The sequence below is a fragment of the Dreissena polymorpha genome, chromosome 8 (assembly GCF_020536995.1).
Source record: "Dreissena polymorpha isolate Duluth1 chromosome 8, UMN_Dpol_1.0, whole genome shotgun sequence".
In the NCBI taxonomy this organism is placed as follows: Eukaryota; Metazoa; Mollusca; class Bivalvia; order Myida; family Dreissenidae; genus Dreissena; species Dreissena polymorpha.
Genome location: NC_068362.1, coordinates 105,948,545 through 105,967,592, shown reverse-complemented (window position 1 = coordinate 105,967,592; position 19,048 = coordinate 105,948,545). Strand labels below are relative to the sequence as shown.

The 19,048-nt window shown below is 37.1% G+C and overlaps 1 long non-coding RNA gene across 3 annotated transcripts; it reads left to right on the top strand.

The window, feature by feature from the left end:
- The first annotated feature begins 2,757 nt into the window (after positions 1-2,757).
- Positions 2,758-19,048, top strand: LOC127843030 (uncharacterized). Of its 3 annotated transcripts, none has more exons than XR_008032042.1 (9): positions 2,758-2,932; positions 3,496-3,561; positions 9,089-9,304; positions 9,709-12,416; positions 15,024-15,990; positions 16,263-16,409; positions 16,892-16,980; positions 18,230-18,389; positions 18,815-19,048. It is a non-coding gene; the product is annotated as an uncharacterized LOC127843030 (long non-coding RNA). The 3 variants fall into 3 exon arrangements; XR_008032043.1 differs by having other exon boundaries at positions 2,802-2,932; positions 15,024-15,320; positions 16,261-16,409; positions 18,230-18,374; positions 18,815-19,046; XR_008032041.1 differs by having other exon boundaries at positions 2,803-2,932; positions 15,024-15,540; positions 16,261-16,409; positions 18,230-18,374; positions 18,815-19,045.

Here is a 19,048-nt window from a genome sequence, read left to right as displayed (position 1 = left end):
ACATAAAGTATGTTATGTTTTGTTCTCACAAAACCATTCGCGTCCATATTAAAAAAGTGGTTGTTAATCTTAAGAATCTTTGAACTAGAGGCATGTTACTGTTGAGTTAAAATTATATCTACATAAATATATACATTAATGCCAAACCTTATAAAGAATAAATAGCCATTTTTGGAGACGATATATATTGATATCATTACCCATGAAATCATTCAATCTGATCCCTGGAACTACTCTAACTCGGTGGACTTGAAGAGTCATCATGACTGATCAGCACTTTCAAACACCTATAAAAAAGTAATATCAAGATATAAATGCATGTTTCTTTTATATAAATACAACAACAAGCAAATATACTGATTAAATGCAAATAACAATACAGTTTAAATTCAAAGGAGGTACTTCATACTCAAATTCAAATAACCAAGTGCCTAAGTGATAAGCTAGAAATAAAGGTTTGATGTTTTGAAATGTTATTGAATAATATTGCTACATACATGTATAAATATTCATGATCTGAGTGTCATATTACATACATTTTTTAACTGTTGTTGTTTTTTGCACTATTTTGTAATGAAAGGTTTTAGTAAAAATGCGTGGTCTATAATTAATTAATTTTGATTGCATATATTATAATGCCCCCCTTCGAAGAAGAGGGGGTATATTGTTTTGAACATGTTGGTCTGTTGGTCTGTCCACCAGATGGTTTACAGATGATTACTCAAGAACGCTTAGGCCTAGTATCATGAAACTTCATAGGTACATTGATCATGACTGGCAGATGACCCCTATTGATTTTCAGGCCACTAGGTCAAAGGTCAAGGTCACAGTGACTTGAAATAGTAAAATGGTTTCCGGATGATAACTCAAGAATGCTTATGCCTAGGATCATGAAACTTCATAGGTACATTGATCATCACTGGCAAATGACCACTATTGATTTTCAGGTCACTAGGTCAAAGGTCAAGGTCACAGTTACTCTAAATAGTAAAATGGTTTCCGGATGATAACTCAAGAATGCTTAGGCCTAGGATCATGAAACTTCATAGGTACATTGATCATAACTGGCAGATGCCCCATAGTGATTTTCAGGTCACTAGGTCAACGGTCAAGGTCACAGTGACTCAAAACAGTAAAATGGTTTTTGGATGATAACCCAAGAATGCTTAGGCCTAGGATCATGAAACTTCATGGGAACATTGATCATGACTGGTAGATGACCCCTATAGATTTTCAGGTCACTAGGTCAAAGGTCAAGGTCACAATGACTCGAAACAGTAAAATAGTGTCAGGATGATAACTGAAGAATTTCAATAGATAATTTAATTCTAAAATTTTCCCTTAAATCCAGCTTATGTAAAGATTTGCCTTAGGAGCTTTATGAATACCAGCCCAGGCCTTTACCTTGCCAGTTTGGAAAAAATCATATAATTTATAGTTATATACTTTGTAAGTTTATTATAGAATAAAATTCATATATAATAAGCATTAGACAATTCTTTCTTTAAAAAAAAAAAAGACAACAATGGACATTGGGATTTTTTTTTGTTCAATATTGGTTTGGAATCAGGTACCTTTTAGGGCAATTTTTACATAGCAGAAACTCCCTGATATAATATAAAGTAATTGTTCAATAATGTATATGTGCCATTTTATAACTACAGTAGCCAAAATAATACATGTTTTCAGAATTATTGATTTATAAACATGAGTAATGAAGTACTTTGACTGTCAATACATGGCATGTCTATAAATAGAAACTGAGTTCCTGGAAAAGAGACACTTTCTGACCTTGTTTGCTTTTGTGTGGCTGTCAGATTACTGTACAGTGCAATAAATTTTATAAATAAACAAATAACAAATTATATAAAATAGATACTCTTTAAATAGCTATAGTTGTATTTTAAGAAGTTTTCAAACGTTTTTATGCAATTAATTGAGAAATTTCCAAACATTGTATAAATAAGTACTCTTAAAAAATTTAAGTCGTGCCTTGTGGTTGGATTGTAAGAAGTTCAAAGGTAGGTAATAATTTTAATAATTAATTATGCGGTTGTTATTGGTTTTGTGAGAAAATAGATAAAAACGCATCAATATTTCTTGTTTGAAGTATTATTATTCTTGATATAGACAATTAAACACTTTAAAAATACAAATTAAGTCGTATACATTGCACATGCATGAAGTATCAGTACATTGTTATCACATGGGTACCTGTGTAGGAAATCAATTATTGCTGTGTATAGTAACATTCATAATGTACACATGTTGATTGAACTGTGCAATTGTTTTCTATTGTGTAATTGTTTCCATCTGTGTTATTTTGCAACACTTCATTTCTAACTCACCACAGTCACATTTCAACATGTCAAACTTCTACACAATAACACTGATACTGAAGTTTATTGTCACACTTAGCTATTTAATCATTGAAATGTATGCATATATTTTAGATGTGTAAAGGCCTATTTATAACAACATATGCATAATACAATATCACTGCAGTATGTTTAATAAGATTATTTAACATTTACAGTAATTCAATATCTTGATGTTACTCTGTTTTGCAGTAGACAAGTGTGCTGTGAGTCCCACAGGAGACAGGCTGTACATCACTAACTGGGACAAGTACAAGCTTCTCACCCTGACCAGGGATGGCACACTCCTGGCTACATACACAGACCCAGCACTAGGTGGCCTAGGTGGTCTACATGTGACCCCTGCAGGCCAAGTGCTGGTCTGTGGATACTGGTCCGACACTGTACTACAGGTGGGCTGGGAGGGAGAGAGTAAGCTGGCTACACTGGCTACTAAGGAGGATGGAGTGTGGGGCCCATGTTCAGTCTGCTACTGCAGCACAACATCATCAATCATTGTGGGACTGTTGAGGGACGACAACATCCTGGTGTTCAGAGTGGAATAGTGTGTACATGTATGTATTAGTTGTTGTAATTAGTGATTAATATTTCATTGACAATGTGTTGTTTAGCATAAGAACATTGAAGTGTGTTATATTTCAATACAACATTGTGTGTGTAGTTGTTGATGCAACTTTTTTGTGTACACATATAGTAATTTACTAATACAATGTGAAGTGTTTTTAAATATTAGATCTTATACATATTATGTTATGTTGTCGTTACATTTTTCTTTATGGTACTTTTATTTAAAAGTTTTTTAAAGCTGTGCATGAACAAACAAAGCACTTCAACTGCAAATTTATTGCTTGTACATAGATGCACATGTACATAGCACTTAATGCTATTTTTAGACTTTCATTTTGAGATACACAATGGTATGTACAAAATCTATATTGATGCAATTTGTTTTTATAAAATATGATATAGTAGTAATCTTATGAGGAATATATTTTGATATATAATGTTAACATAATATTCCCATATGATATGATATTTAATTATTTACTTTGTTTTATGCTGTTCCTAATTTATGATATACATACAAGAAATACATCAAGCTATTCGTCTGCTCCAGTCGCTGCTGAGTCAGGACAATGATGCTGAGGATGTGGTGGGCAAGAATTACCTGAATATGCAGAAGGTAACATATTCACTCTTAAAAAATTAAAAGATTAGCCTGTGTAGCCTGTACAGGGACTAAATGCATGTGCGTAAAGTGTGGTCCCAGATTAGCCTGTGTAGTCTGCACAGGGACTAAATGCATGTGTGTAAAGTGTGGTCCCAGATTAGCCTGTGTAGCCTGTACAGGGACTAAATGCATGTGCGTAAAGTGTGGTCCCAGATTAGCCTGTGTAGTCTGCACAGGGACTAAATGCATGTGCGTAAAGTGTGGTCCCAGATTAGCCTGTGTAGTCTGCACAGGGACTAAATGCATGTGTGTAAAGTGCTGTCCCAGATTAGCCTGTGTAGTCTGTACAGGGACTAAATGCATGTGTGTAAAGTGTGGTCCCAGATTAGCCTGTGTAGTCTGTACAGGGACAAAATACATGTGTGTAAAGTGTGGTCCCAGATTAGCCTGTGTAGTCTGCACAGGGACTAAATGCATGTGTGTAAAGTGTGGTCCCAGATTAGCCTGTGTAGTCTGCACAGGGACTAAATGCATGTGTGTAAAGTGTGGTCCCAGATTAGCCTGTGTGGTCTGTACGGGGACTTAATGCATGTGTGTAAAGTGTGATCCCAGATTAGCTTGTGTAGTCTGTACAGGCAAATCAGGGACGATACTTTCCGCATTTACAGAATTTTTCGTATATAGGAAGCCTCTTCTTTTAAAAAAAATGTCTAGCGGAAAGCGTTGTACTTTATTAGCCTGTGTGACTGTACAGGCTTATCTAGGACAAAACTTAGTGCACAATTTATAAAGCCCTGTTTTATAAGAATGAGGCTTAAAGTAAGTCCCCCTACAGTCTGTTAACGAGATGTTCAAGATAATATCAGGTGAGCATTGTTCTGGGATAATAGTGCTTAATGCATTTTAGTGCCATCTACAGAATAGCCTGTGCAGTGGGCACACAAGAGTAATATGGGTTGATACTCTCCGCTTTTGAGGAAATTTTCGTTTAAAGGGAATTTGTATGCCCCCAGTAGGGTGGCATATAGCAGTTGAACTGTCCGTCAGTCAGTCAGTATGTCAGTCTCTCCGTCCGTCCGAAAAAAACTTTAACATTGGCAAAATCTTTTGCAATATTGAAGATAGCAACTTGATATTTGGCATGCATGTGTATCTCATGGAGCTGCATATTTTGAATGGTAAAATTTCAAGGTCAAGATAATCCTTCAAGGTCTAGGGTCGAAAATACAAATCCAAGGAAAGAAGGAAGCTTTAATGGATATAATTATCTGACCTGCCAATTTGTATATTTTTTAAAAATATATCAAAGCGGTGCAGTAGGGGGCATTGTATTTCTGACAAACACATCATGGTAAAAGGTCAAGGTCAACCTTCAAGGTCTTAGGTCGAAAATACAAATCCAAGGGAAGTAATAAGCTTTAAAGGGAGATAATAATTATACATGTATATTATAATATGAAACCATACAACTGAAGCATAATCAAAATGAAATTTTATGGTCAAGCCAAGAACAAAATGACACTTTTTGGCATACAAGTATCTTAGGTACGTTAAGGTTACCTATGAATCTACAGTCACGGTAGTGGTTTATAATTTATTGCTACTAAAAATAGAGATTTGACAGAGACAATTATTTTCAAGGGAAGTAATTTATATAATTATAAATCTCAGATTATATATTTCCCTACCAAGAATTTAAGTTATTTTCACAGTTACTGTACAGATTTTGTATTTTGTTTATTTATAACTTAAATGATTGATTTGTCAAAGATTTTTTATGCCCCATTACGAAGCAAAGGCGGCATATAGTGATCAGACTGTCCGTCTGTCTGTCTGTCCGTCTTTCCATAACACTTTGCGTTTAGGTTTCGAAAAATGCTCATAACTTCTATGTCCTTTGATATATAACCTTCATATTTGGTATTCATGTGTATATGGACAAGGCCTTTCCATATGCACACAAAATGTTACCCCTGTGACCTTGACCTTGAACTTAGGGTCCCCGTTTAGGTTTCGAAATCTGCATTTAGGTTTCGAAAAAAATGCTCATAACTTCTATATCCCTTGTGATACAACCTTCATATTTGGTATGCATGTGTATATGGACAAGGCCTTTCTATACGCACAACAAATTTAACCCCTGTGACCTTGATCTTGAACTTAGGGTCCGAGTTTAGGTTTCGAAATCTGCATTAAGGTTTTTAAAAATGCTCATTACTTCTATTTCCCTTGAGATATAACCTTCATATTTGGTATGCATGTGTATATGGACAAGGCCTTTCCATAAGCATAAAAATTTGATCCCTGTGACCTTGACCTTGAAGTTAGGGTCCGCGTTTAGGTTTCAAAATCTGCGTTTAGGTTTTGAAAAATGCTCATAACTTCTATGTCCCTTGAGATATAAATTTCATATTTTGTATACATGTGTATATAGACAAGACCTTTCCATACGCACACAATTTTGACCCCTGGACCTTGATTGAACTTAGGGTCGGCATTTAGGTTTCGAAATCTGCGTTGAGGTTTCGAAAAAAGCTCATAACTTCTATCAAGCGTTTATAGGGGGCATAAGTCATCCTATGGTGACAGCTCTTGTTTTTAAATGATATAACTATCATTTCTTTCCTGTGCTAATTTGTGAATGGTTGGTTTCATTACTTACCTGTGGACTTATGTACATAGATACATGATGAACTGTGGCAATGATCTCTTTGATAAACCACAGGTCTTGCTGGTCAGCGATGTCTGACTTGGTCATTTTGACTGTCTACAGACTCCCCCCCCCACGCGGTAGGGTGGCATATAGCAGTTGAACTGTCAGTCTATCTGTCTGTCTTTCTGTCAGTCGTCGGTCCGAACACTTAAACATTGGCCATAACTTTTGCAATATTGAAGAAAGCAACTTGATATTTGGCAAGCATGTGTATCTCATGAAGCTGCACATTTTGAGTGGTGAAAGGTCAAGGCCATCCTTCAATGATAAAGGTCAAAAACAAAATCCAAGGGAAGTAATAAGCTTAAAAGGGAGATTATTTCTATACCTGCCAAATGATAAATAGAAATTTTATTTAAAAGCGGCGCAGAAGGGGGCATTTTGTTTCTTACACGAACACATCTCTTGTTTCTAAACAAAAATCAAGTCTTAGTAAAAAAGTGTCCTCTTAGGTTAGCCTATGAGGACTCCACTGGCTTATGTGGGAAGACACTTTACACATTTATTAAGTCCCCTTTTTCAAGAGCGATGCTCAAGTTAAGTCCATTTAAGGGTTGTATTTATACATTCTTATGAGAATGAATTTCGTATAACAAACAATATGATTAAAAAAGTGGTTATTGGGACAATGGTGTTCATGTTAATGCAAATTAAAAATAATTGTTAAGAGATACTAATGTAAGCAATGTGTGATTGAATTCAGAGCGCTTAAAACTGAATGGCTATATTTGGGCTATTTTAAACTTTTCTCACAGGGGTGAAGTCTCAATATATTTTTTAATTTTTGTAAACGAGTATCCAAACTAGACAACTAATTATTATATAATTGTGGAAACTTAATTTATTTAAATAAAAAAAGAATGAACATAACATGCAATAATAAATACAATAAAAATGTATTAAGAGAACCTTTGAATTTTGACTTGTTCACACATTAGCAGAATAATAATTTTCTAAAAATTATAATATACAGTCAAAACCTGTTTGCTCAAACTTGCTTGGCTCGACTTTCCGGTTGGATCGGACTTTCCTCGAAGCATCTATTTTTGTATTGCTAAATATTCATATACATTTATGTCAGATGGCTCGAATTTGCAGGCGTGGGATTAATATCTCATACTTTTTTTAAGTCCACGTCACAATTTTCACGTTGTTTTGTTAGCCTTGCTCTAAAGCGCATAGGGTAGCATAAAGCTGTTACTTGATTATGAGCACTTGATTAAAGGCTCCCTATGATTTCAAACATGTTATTGACTCAACCATTAATTGATTTGAGTAAAAGATGACAATCTGGCGTTTTTGTAGATGCTATAATATTATGGCTGGAACGGCTGCATCACAATTTGGTTTATTACACAATCCATCCAGAAGGCAAAAAGCCCAAGTGGACAAAGCAAGCATACAGTGTTTACAAAATACACAGTTTATGATTATACAAAATAAAGTTATACTATATTGTTAGAGTTACAGTTATAATATGTCAACTTGAAGGAATAGACAATTTTGTATCTATGCGTCATGTCATTCTTAAATAAAAACACATGCAAATAAAGTAATACATGTGTTATTTAAAACTAAGGAGATGTGCATATAATGCTTATATATTGCTTTGTTTCTTAGCGTTATTCCTTACATAAGATCATTGTTTGATTGTTTGTGTAACTGTTTTAAAATAGTGATTACTTAAAAATGTCAAGTATATAAATTCTGTTCTTACTGATTCAAAAGAAGAAAGTAGTACGGAGATTAGGCAGTATGAATACTCTTCAACTGGAGATGTAAATCTATTGCAGATTTATGTTAGTAAACATAAGTATATTCAGATCGGTTGGATCGAATTCTGGATGGCTAAAACTTTTGTTGTCAGTCCAGGCAAGTTAGTGTCATTGGGTTTCGACTTTATTCAGCAATTAATGTTTGCATTGTATTTAAACTAAGGAATACACCGGACTAACAAAAATATAAATTATTGTTCTTAATGAACATAAATTCATCATAAATATAGATTAAAAATAAGTAAAATAAATCTTGTCAAACACATTTCTAAAAACATGTTGATTAAGTACTGTAAATTTGCTATAATTTGTGGTACATTAATTAATGTTGATTTCCTGGGTTTACTGATCCACGAAATTTACTCAAACACATAACAAAATGATCCAAGCAAATTCGTGTGTTTTTTTTCAACAAGTAAGAAATGCTAGAATTTACATGTCCACAAAAAAGTATTTTTTTGAAAAACCTCCAAGTGTTATGCCAACTAATATAAATGATTTTCCAGGATCAGGGGTGTAGCATTCCAGTCTCTAGCTTGAATTGTTGACCAATATTTTGCATCTGTTTCATCAGTCAGTGCCTTTTTTAAAGTTGTATTTTTTCTAGCTTGTGCAATCCACACAGGCATATTTGGGACAACAATTTCATATGTTAAGGTATTTTTGTTGAAAAGAAATATCCTCTTTATGAAAATCCAGTCAAAAAGTGTCCTTCCTGATTAGCTTGTGTGGACTTCACATGTTAATCTGGGACGACTATTTGTAATATTTAGGAGCCGCATATTGGCTAATGAAATTACATCAGTATGAATATATAGGTTGGTATACAGTGTATTAATAGCAAACAATGTTTTAATGCGAAATGGTTTGATGATATTAATTTTCGTGCTATTGAGGACAATAAACCAATGAAATGCCAGATAAGAAATTCATTAGAAGGAAATGTTGCCTATTAAACACCTTCACAACCAATCAAGAGGCATAGTTTCATATAGATTGTAATATAAACATTTTTTACAAGTTCACATCACCCACTGTGCTGTTTTTTCAGGACAGCACCACCATTGATATCGATTTGGCCCAGCATCAGCACCAGTCCTGCCTGCAGGAGCCCTAGTCCAGGACGACACATCCACTCCCCTGACCCATAGCTCATCATACTTGATATCCGGAAAAATGGGGCCTTGTGCATGTGCTTAAATTGTTGTCACAGATAAGCCTGTGCAGTTTGCACAGGCTTATAATGGACAACACTTTCCTCTTAAAGGTATTTTTTGTTGAACAAATAATCCTCTTTATGAAAATCCAGTCTAGTCAGAAAGAACCCTCCCTTATTAGCTTATGTGAATTTCACATGCTAATCTGGGACGACACTTTCTAACATTAGTGATCTGCATATTGGCCTATGAAAATACATTTCTGGAAATGGAGTAAAGATTATAGATATAAATGTACAGATAAGTATAGCATTAGCCAACACTTTTCTTGTTTTAATACAGAATGACTTAATTGTATTTATTTTCTTGCAATTAAGGACAAGGAACCAATAAAATGCCAGATTAGAAATTCATGTTGAAAACCTTCACAGCCAGTTAAGAGGCATAGTTTGTTATAGATTGTAATATATTTGTTAAAAGTTCCTATCACCCACTGTGTTGTTGTTGTTTTCAGCAGAGCACCAGCATTGATATCGAGTTGGCCCAGAAACCACACCAGTCACGCCTGCAGGAGCCCCAGTCCAGAACGACCCTTCCCCTGCCTTGACTTTTAACTCCTCCCCCTTGACCTCCTGCCTCAAAAAGTCAGCATCGTTGAACAACTCTGTTCTGCAGGAAATTCTGAGCATGAATCTGTTCTGAACAAACGCAATGCCCACGTTACGTTTTCCAAACATAAGCCTGGGTAGTTTTATTAAGCTGGAGTTGCGCGTGGGCCTGAAAGGGACGAGTGTTACAGACACGAAAAGTTATAGCAGTAGTTATGGTAACGCTAACAGTCAGTTGTTGCTGTTGGACATCACAACAAATATCATGAAGAATAAAAAGTTCAATAACTCATTCCAATCTTTATGAGACAAACAGAAATTGAACGGGAGAAAATCAAAGAACAATAAAAGCGTAAGCTTTCCTAGTGGGATACTTTTGCTGTTGATAGTTTGGACAACAGTAGGGTTGCGGACTGCCCCAGATTGTCCTCTCAGCGGCCAAAATATCATAATAGAACGGACTTTTGGCAATGTTACTGACAAAGAAAGGCAATAATGACTTGGTTGTCAATACCCAGAGCAAGATACATCCATGCTGAGAAAGAAAGGCAGTAATGACTTGGTTGTGAACACCCAGAGCGCGATACATCCATGCTGACACAGTAAGGCAGTAATGACTTGGTTGTGAACACCCAGAGCACAATACATCCGTGCTGACACAGAAAGGCAGTAATGACTTGGTTGTGAACACCCAGAGCACAATACATACATGCTGACACAGAAAGGAAGTAATGACTTGGTTGTGAACACCCAGAGCACGATACATCCATGCTGACACAGAAAGGCAGTATGACTTGGCTGTGAACACAGAACACAATACACCCATGCTGACACAGAAAGGCAGTAATGACTTGGTTGTGAACACCCAGAGCAAGATATTTCCATGCTGACACAGAAAGGCAGTAATGACTATGCTGTGAACACCTTGAGCAAGATATATCCTTGCTAACACAGAAAGGCAGTAATGACTATGCTGTGAACACCCGGAGCATAATGCATCCATGCTGACACAGAAAGGCAGTAATGACTTGGTTGGGAACACCCAGAGCAAGATATATACATGCTGACACAGAAAGGCAGTAATGACTATGCTGTGAACACCCAGAGCAAGATATATACATGCTGACACAGAAAGGCAGTAATGATTATGCTGTCTAAACCCACAGAAAGATATATCCATGCTGACACAGAAAAGCAGTAATGACTATGCAGTGAACACCCATAGCAAGATATATCCATGCTGACACAGAAAGGCAGTAATGACTTGGTTTTGAACAACCAGAGCAAGATATATCCATGCTGACACAGAAAGGCAGTAATGACTTGGCTGTGAACACAGAACCCGATACACCCATGCTGACACAGAAAAGGCAGTAATGACTTGGCAGTAAACACAGAACACAATACACCCATGCTGACACAGAAAGGCAGTAATGACTTTGCTGTGAACACAGAGCACAATACATCCATGCTGACACAAAAAGGCAGTAATGACTTGGCTGTGAGCACAGAACACCATACATCCATGCTGATACAAAAAGGCAGTAATAACATGGTTGTGAACACAGAGCACAATACATCCATGCTGACACAGAAAGGCAGTTATGACTTGGTTGTGAACACAGAGCACAATACATCCTTGTTGACACAGAAAGGCAGTAATGACTTGGCTGTGAACACAGAGCACAATACATCCATGCTGACACAGAAAGGCAGTTATGACTTGGTTGTGAACACAGAGCACAATACATCCTTGTTGACACAGAAAGGCAGTTATGACTTTGCTGTGAACTCAGAGCACGATACATCCATGCTGACACAGAAAGACAGTAATGACTATGCTGCGAACACCCAGAGCACAATACATCCATGCTGAAACAGAAAGGCAGTCATGACTATGCAGTGAACACCCAGAGCAAGATACATCCATGCTGACACAGAAAGGAAGTAATGACTATGCTGTGAACACCCAGAGCAAGATATATCCATGCTGACACAGAAAGGCAGTAATGACTATGCCGTGAACACCCAGAACACAATACATCCATGCTGAAACAGAAAGTCAGTAATGACTTGGTTGTGAACTCAGAGCACAATACATCCATGCTGACACAGAAAGGCAGCAATGACTTTGCTGTGAACTCAGAGCACGATACATCCATGCTGACACAGAAAGGCAGTAATGACTTGGATGTAAACACCCAGAGCACAATACATCCATGATTACACAGAAAGGCAGTAAAGACTTGGTTGTAAACACCCAGAGCACAATACATCCATGCTGACACAGAAAGGCAGTAAAGACTTTGTTGTAAACACTAACTTAAAGATATCCATACATCCATGGGGTGTGCCACAGACGCAAATTACGCCCACCATTTTGAACAAGGTGCTTAAAGTGAACACGTCTGGTTTTGTTATGAGCACTTAGCACTCCGAGCCTAAAAGGCCTCACATTGAATTGATGCAAGAGAAGGCTTTGAAAAATAACAGCAGTTTTGTTGTGTGGTCCAATACGCCCTTCGACTCGCAACCTGAAGAAAGCAGAACTCAAACTCGTCTCTTAGCAATATCAGCAAGGCCATCATGTCAATCTCAGCTTCTAGAGCTTCAGGTGAGACCTTACAGTGTTAATTATAAAAAAAAAAATTGGGCCGAAATTCAGCCCCATTCTTATCTAAGTCTATATTTATGATAACTGGCTTAAGTTCTCAATTCATGGTTTCCCGGAAGAAAAAGAATGTTTTGATAGGTTGCAACATTGAGTTAATCAGAACTCAAATTTAGCCTTTGGCAATATCAGCGAGGCCAGCATATCAGCTCAGCTTCATGAGCTTCAGGTGAGATCATACAGTGTTATTCATTTGTCGAAATTGGGGCCAAATTGAGTCCCATTCCTTATCTTAAACAGTTTATTTTTTCCATAATTACTGGCTAAAGTTCTCAATTCAAGGTTTGACCCCAAACAATGTGTTAATAGGTTACAAATTGAGTTTGTTTCCTTATGCAGCTCTATAAGTTGAACCTTAGTGCAATTTATCTTGATAGCACTTATTCTCAATTTTTAAATTATGTTTAGCCAAAACTACAACCATTTTCCCAATTTAATTCAAAACACTATGATTCTTTACGAATTGTCCCAATCCGAAAAATGGTTAAAATAAACCCTGCACAGAGCTAGCCCCTTGTTATAGCACATTTTTAAGTTTTTTATCAGAATAACTGGCTTAATTATACCCCCACAAACGAAGTTTAGGGGGGTATATAGGAGTGAACTTGTCTGTGGGTCAGTCGGTTTGTCGGTCCGTATTTAGTGTCCGCTCTCTAATTCAAGTAGTTTTCATCCGATCTTCACCAAACTTGGTCAGAAGTTGTTTCTACATTATGTCTAGGCCAGGTTCGAATATGGTCCTTGCCGGGTCAACAACTAGGTCACGGGGTCACTTCGTGTGTTTTAAACATTCAGCATGTTGTCCGCTCTCTAATTCAAGTAGTTTTCATCCGATCTTCACCAAACTTGGTCAGAAGTTGTATCTAGATGATCTTAAGGCCAAGTTTGAACATGGGCCTTGCCGGGTCAAAAACTAGGTCACGGGTCACTTTGTGCGTTTTTTAACATTCCGCATGGTGTCCTCTCTCTTATTCAAGTAGTTTTCATCCTATCTTCACCAAACTTGGTCAGAAGTTTTATCTAGATGATATGAAGGCCAAGTTCGAACATGGGCCATGCCAGATCAAAAACTAGGTCACAGGGTCACTTAGTACGTTTTACACATTGAGCATTTTGTCCGCTCTCTATTTCAAGTAGTTTAAATCCATTCTTCACCACACTTGGTCAGAAGTTGTAACTAGATGATGTGTAGGTCAAGTTCGAACATGGGCCATGCCGGGTCAAAAACTAGGTTACCGGATCACTTAGTGTGTTTTAAACCTCACCATGTTGTCCGCTCTCTAATTCAAGTAGTTTTTATCCAATCTTCACCAAAATTGGTCAGATTTTGTATCTTGATAATGTTTCGGTCAAGTTTGAATATGGGTCATGCCGGGTCAAAAACAAGGTCACGGGGTCACTTACATGTAGTGCGTTTTAAACATCACAATGTTGTCTGCTCTCTAATTCAAGTAGTTTTAATCCAATCTTCACCAAACTTGGTCAGAAGTTGTATCTAGATGATGTCTAGGCCAAATTTGAATATGGGTCATGCCGGGTCAAAAACTAGGTCACGGGGTATCTTAGTGCGTTTTAAACCTCACCATGTTGTCCGCTCTCTAATTCAAGTAGTTTTTTTCTCCAATCCTCACCAAACTTGGTCACAAGTTTTATCTAAATGATCTCTAGGACAAGTTTGAACATGGGCCATTCAGGGCCTAAAACTAGGTCACCGGGTCACTTTGTGCATTATTTAACATTCAGCATGGTGTCCGCTCTCTAATTCAAGTAGTTTACATCCAATCTTCACCAAACTTGGTCAGAAGTTTTATGGAGATGATATTAAGGCCAAGTTAGAACATGGGCCTTTCTGGGTCAAAAACTAGGTCAAGGTGTCACTTAGTGCGTTTTAAAAATTGAACATGGTGTCTGCTGTTTTTTGTAAAGAAGGCATGCAAAATATTATGTGTCAATGCGGCATGGGAGGTATTCGTTACATCTGTGACAAAGCTCTAGTTTGCTTATTTCACTACGTTTAATTACTATTTTGAACTCACATCTATTGTTTCTTATTAAATGCCATACAGTTGTATTGTCTCACATTTAAAGTTGTGAAGTCTCAGGTATAAGTCATAAACTGTGACATATAAAGGTGTGCAGACTCACAGTTAAATATGTAGATTGTAACATTTAAAGTTGTGTTGTCTCACATTTTAAGTTGCTTAGTATCACATTTAAAATGATGTAGTCTCACATTTAAAGTTCTATAGTCACACAATTAAAGGTGTACAGTCTCACATTCTAAATTGCTGAAGTAATGCCTGTTTTTGATTTACAAAAAATAAATGTTACACCTTGCTACAAACCCAAAAATTCCAATTTCGAGTAAAACATTGAAACTATGTTATTTTGAGTTCTAATTGGTGAAAAATTATTGGCAATATTCTAAATATGAATTATAGGCACAATGTTAGGCATTTAAAAAACAGGTCTGTAAAGTAAGGTGTTGCAAGGCTTATTCATGTGTCTCTAAACAATCTGGTTTTAGTTTACTTTCCATTTCCTTTTCAGTGAACTTAACTAGCAAACATGACAAACGTCATTGAAGTGAAAGTCGATGACAACCCCCTTCTTGCACAAATACTACAACTCGCTTAAGAAATTCAGCATGAAGACGTCTTGCGTCAGACTACCAAGCCTCCTATCAATATCTCCTCCCATGTTGGCTACATCAACACTTCCAACAGCAGAGCCTTGGTGAGTTTGACTTCCGTCTTAGCATCGATGTCGCTTAGCAACAATTGGATGATGGGCGTCGACAAATTATGCCGGACAAGTCGCTCGAACTGAAACTATCTGATCCAACAGGTAGAGCAGGCGTTGCGTGACATGTCCATTAATGTGACTACTCGATATGTTGTTCTCGAATAATGTGAACCTTAGGCCTGGAGAGCAGTATGCGATTGACGCCATTCAACAACAGTTGTCGGCAATTCTCGGGTTTGGGGTGGCGACTTCGGCGTCGAGACTCGCTCCATCTCTGTCTAAGGCCCAGTTGCAGCAGCAGCAGCAGCAACAAGAACAATAAGTAGTATCTTAGTGGTGTTCTGGGATATGGGGCTTCATGTATGTGCTTAAATTGTCATCCAAGATTAGCCTGTGCAGACTGCACCTACATTAAGTCATATTAAATTGTCATCCCAGATTAGCCTGTGCAGACTGCACATACATTAAGTCCTATTAAATTGTCATCCAAGATTAGCCTGTGCAGACTGCACATACATTAAGTCCTATTAAAGTGTCATCCCAGATTAGCCTGTGCAGACTGCTCATACATTAAGCCCTATTTTCCCAGAATGAGACTAGCATACTTCACTTAACATCAGTATTTTATGTGCCTGAAAAGTTCCTAGCATCAAATGGGAATTATGTGTTTTTAAATTGATCACACATAGTAAATAAAATGCAAATAGCACTTGATCTAATATCAATTTTAATTGTTTCTGCCTGATTGAGAAAAAGGTCAAAGCATCAAATGGTAAGTATGTGTTTTTAAAATTAATCAACTTGGTAAATAAATAGCAATTGATCTAATATCAGGTTTAATCATAAAAGGTAAAGGCATAGTTTTGTGTATTTTTCGGCCGAAATTCAGCTCTTGAACAAAGCGTTTATCTTTTACAAAATCAGCTGTAATAGACTTGTTAAATTTGATTTAATTTTAGCAAAACAATTATTTAAATGACTTCAGCACATTATACAATTATTACCTTCAATATTTTTTTAATTTCCTGAATTTTTTTTTAAGAGCCGGTTCCTACAGGATCCCATGCAATAGATTGGTACCCAGCTGAACAACAGGCTTTCTGGTAAGCTGGGCCCGGATAGGTGCAGCCAGTCTAAAGCTGGGGCTCCAAACTGTCCTGCCAAGTGGGCTGATATTACCTCTTCTACAAGGTACATTGGTCCTGTAATTGACCATGTATAATGTGCAGTGTGTTACTACTCAAACTTTTATTTCAATAGTGTGTGCGTGTTATACATTGGTAATACTCTATCCTTGCTGCTAACTTAAACTTATGTAATTGTAAATATTCATAATCGTTGCCATTTTGTATTTCCTTGAAAGGGTGCAGGGGGGAGGTCGGATCGGATAGAATTGTAGAATTCTCTGTCCTTCCATTCTTCCTTATGTCCATCCAACTCTTTTGGAGTTACAAGTAACTTAATGCAGATTGGTTAGATATGGATGAAAAATGATTGTATCAAGTGTACAGTATATAGTAGGCTGTGTGTGTGTGAAGTGTTTATTGTATACCTCATTTGTATCAAGAGCCTTCAAACATAATGTATTTCTTATATTATTTAATCAAACAACATTGTTTGACCTCCAATATAACTGATGCTATTTCAGAATGCATGAATTATTTGGTTTACAGGGACATATGTCAGTGATGCGCAAAGAGCTGGTTTTCTGTTCACAGAGAAATATCCTAACAACTCCAACTCAGCCACTACATCTCAACAGGTAAGTCCCCTAACCATTGCAAAACGTAAACTGTGGCACCAGATCACTGGGATATAAGTCGTCCGTTTACATTATGCACATTATGCAACCACAGCAGATTTGCTAATTTCCCTCACAGGTACCCAATAGAACAAGAATGGGATTAATTGTTTGATATGCACAGTTCTGTGGTCTGAGCAGAATTCTACCTTGGGACCTTTCGATTCCTAGACAGGCATCCCACCACTTGACTAAGTATTACGCAAAGACATGATATCTGAGCTATGTTCATGCATTTTTATGCCCCCCTTCGAAGATGAGGTGGTATATTGCTTTGCTCATGTCGGTCGGTCAGTCTGTCGGTCCGTCCACCAGGTGGTTGTCAGACGATAACTCAAGAACGCTTGGGCCTAGGATCATGAAACTTCATAGGTACATTGATCATGACTCGCAGATGACCCCTATTGATTTTGAGGTCACTTAGTCAAAGGTCAAGGTCACGGTGACCCGAAATAGTAAAATGGTTTTCGGATGATAACTCAAGAACGCATACGCCTAGGATCATGAAACTTCATAGGTAGATTGATCATGACTTGCAGATGACCCCTATTGATTTTGAGGTCAAAAAGTCAAAGGTCAAGGTCATGATGACCCGAAATAGTAAAATGATTTTCGGATGATAACTCAAGAACGCCTTTGCCTAGGATCATGACACTTCACAGGTACATTGATCGTGAACCGCAGATGACCCCTATTGATTCTCAGGTCACTAGGTCAAAGGTCAAGGTCACAGTGACAAAAATCGTATTCACACAATGGCTGCCACCACAACGGACAGCCCATATGGGGGGCATGCATGTTTTACAAACAGCCCTTGTTAAGTATTGCAAATGTAAAGTGATGAAATATTAGGAAATTTATTACACTCGGGGATTAAGAGAAAGTCCCTTTCCCCCATTGCTATGCACCTGGTGAACATATTTGTTTCTCTATAACCACCTGTGAAATAAAGTTTAATAATATACTTAAATTAACTCAACACATATTCTCTGTTGATTTTAAATGATTGCATTGCATGTCTATAATATTTTCAAAAGCTTTCCATCTCTGAAACGTTGTTGTCACACAATTGGTTCTGTTCAAATCTGTTTATGTTGGCTAAGCAATATGGAAGCTTATGGTTGACAAAGACATTTTCTATAATGCAAAAAATGCTTGATATATTTGCACAATTATCTGTCAAGTTTGACACACAATCTACTTTTTCCAGACAACCCGAATATCAAGGCGTTAAGTTTCTTCTGGATGCAGTTACAGTCACAGCTTTCAAGCCAGCAGCTGTCGATGTATTGAGATTTTCTCCTCTCCATGTTACCTGACCTGCTGCCTGTGAACATCCTGCACATAGAACCTTTGTGAGTTTGTGAGACGTGTGTAGGCTTTTTGTAAATACCTACTTTCAGAGAGGGTTTAAGGGAACACTGGTCCGTCTAAACGCTTGTCCGCCTGTCAGGTTGTGTGGCATATATAACCTCAAAACATATTTCTTAATTTGTTATGCAACTCTCCAAACATGTTAATCAGCATGTGGACGTGTACTGTTGTGTATTTTATATCAGCTTCCTTTTGCAATAGTGGAATTTGGGATAAAAAATCTTTTTTTCATTACATGTTCATATTATTTTGCCGTAAATATTTAATAATTAAGGAATATATCTCGGACCACCTATCTATAAATTCAAATCAAAGAAGCTTAAGACCATATGTCAGTTTTGTTCTTTTTCACTGCTTTCCTAAGTAACACAATCAGACTAATGAACTGAAATTAACAGTAACATACCTTCCTTTATTTCAGATCCCATTCGATGTAATTAAACCGGCCAATCAAAAAGACAGCCTGAAATATTCCTCATCTTGAAATATTGGGAAGGCAGGAAAACGCCTGTCACTGTTAAGATAAAAATGAGGGAATGACAAAGCACAGTATGACCAGTTAAGTCCTGTGATATGCCAAGTCCTGTGGCCAGACACGTCTTGTGGCCAGCCAAGTCCTGTGATCAGCCAAGTCCTGTGGCCAGACACGTCTTGT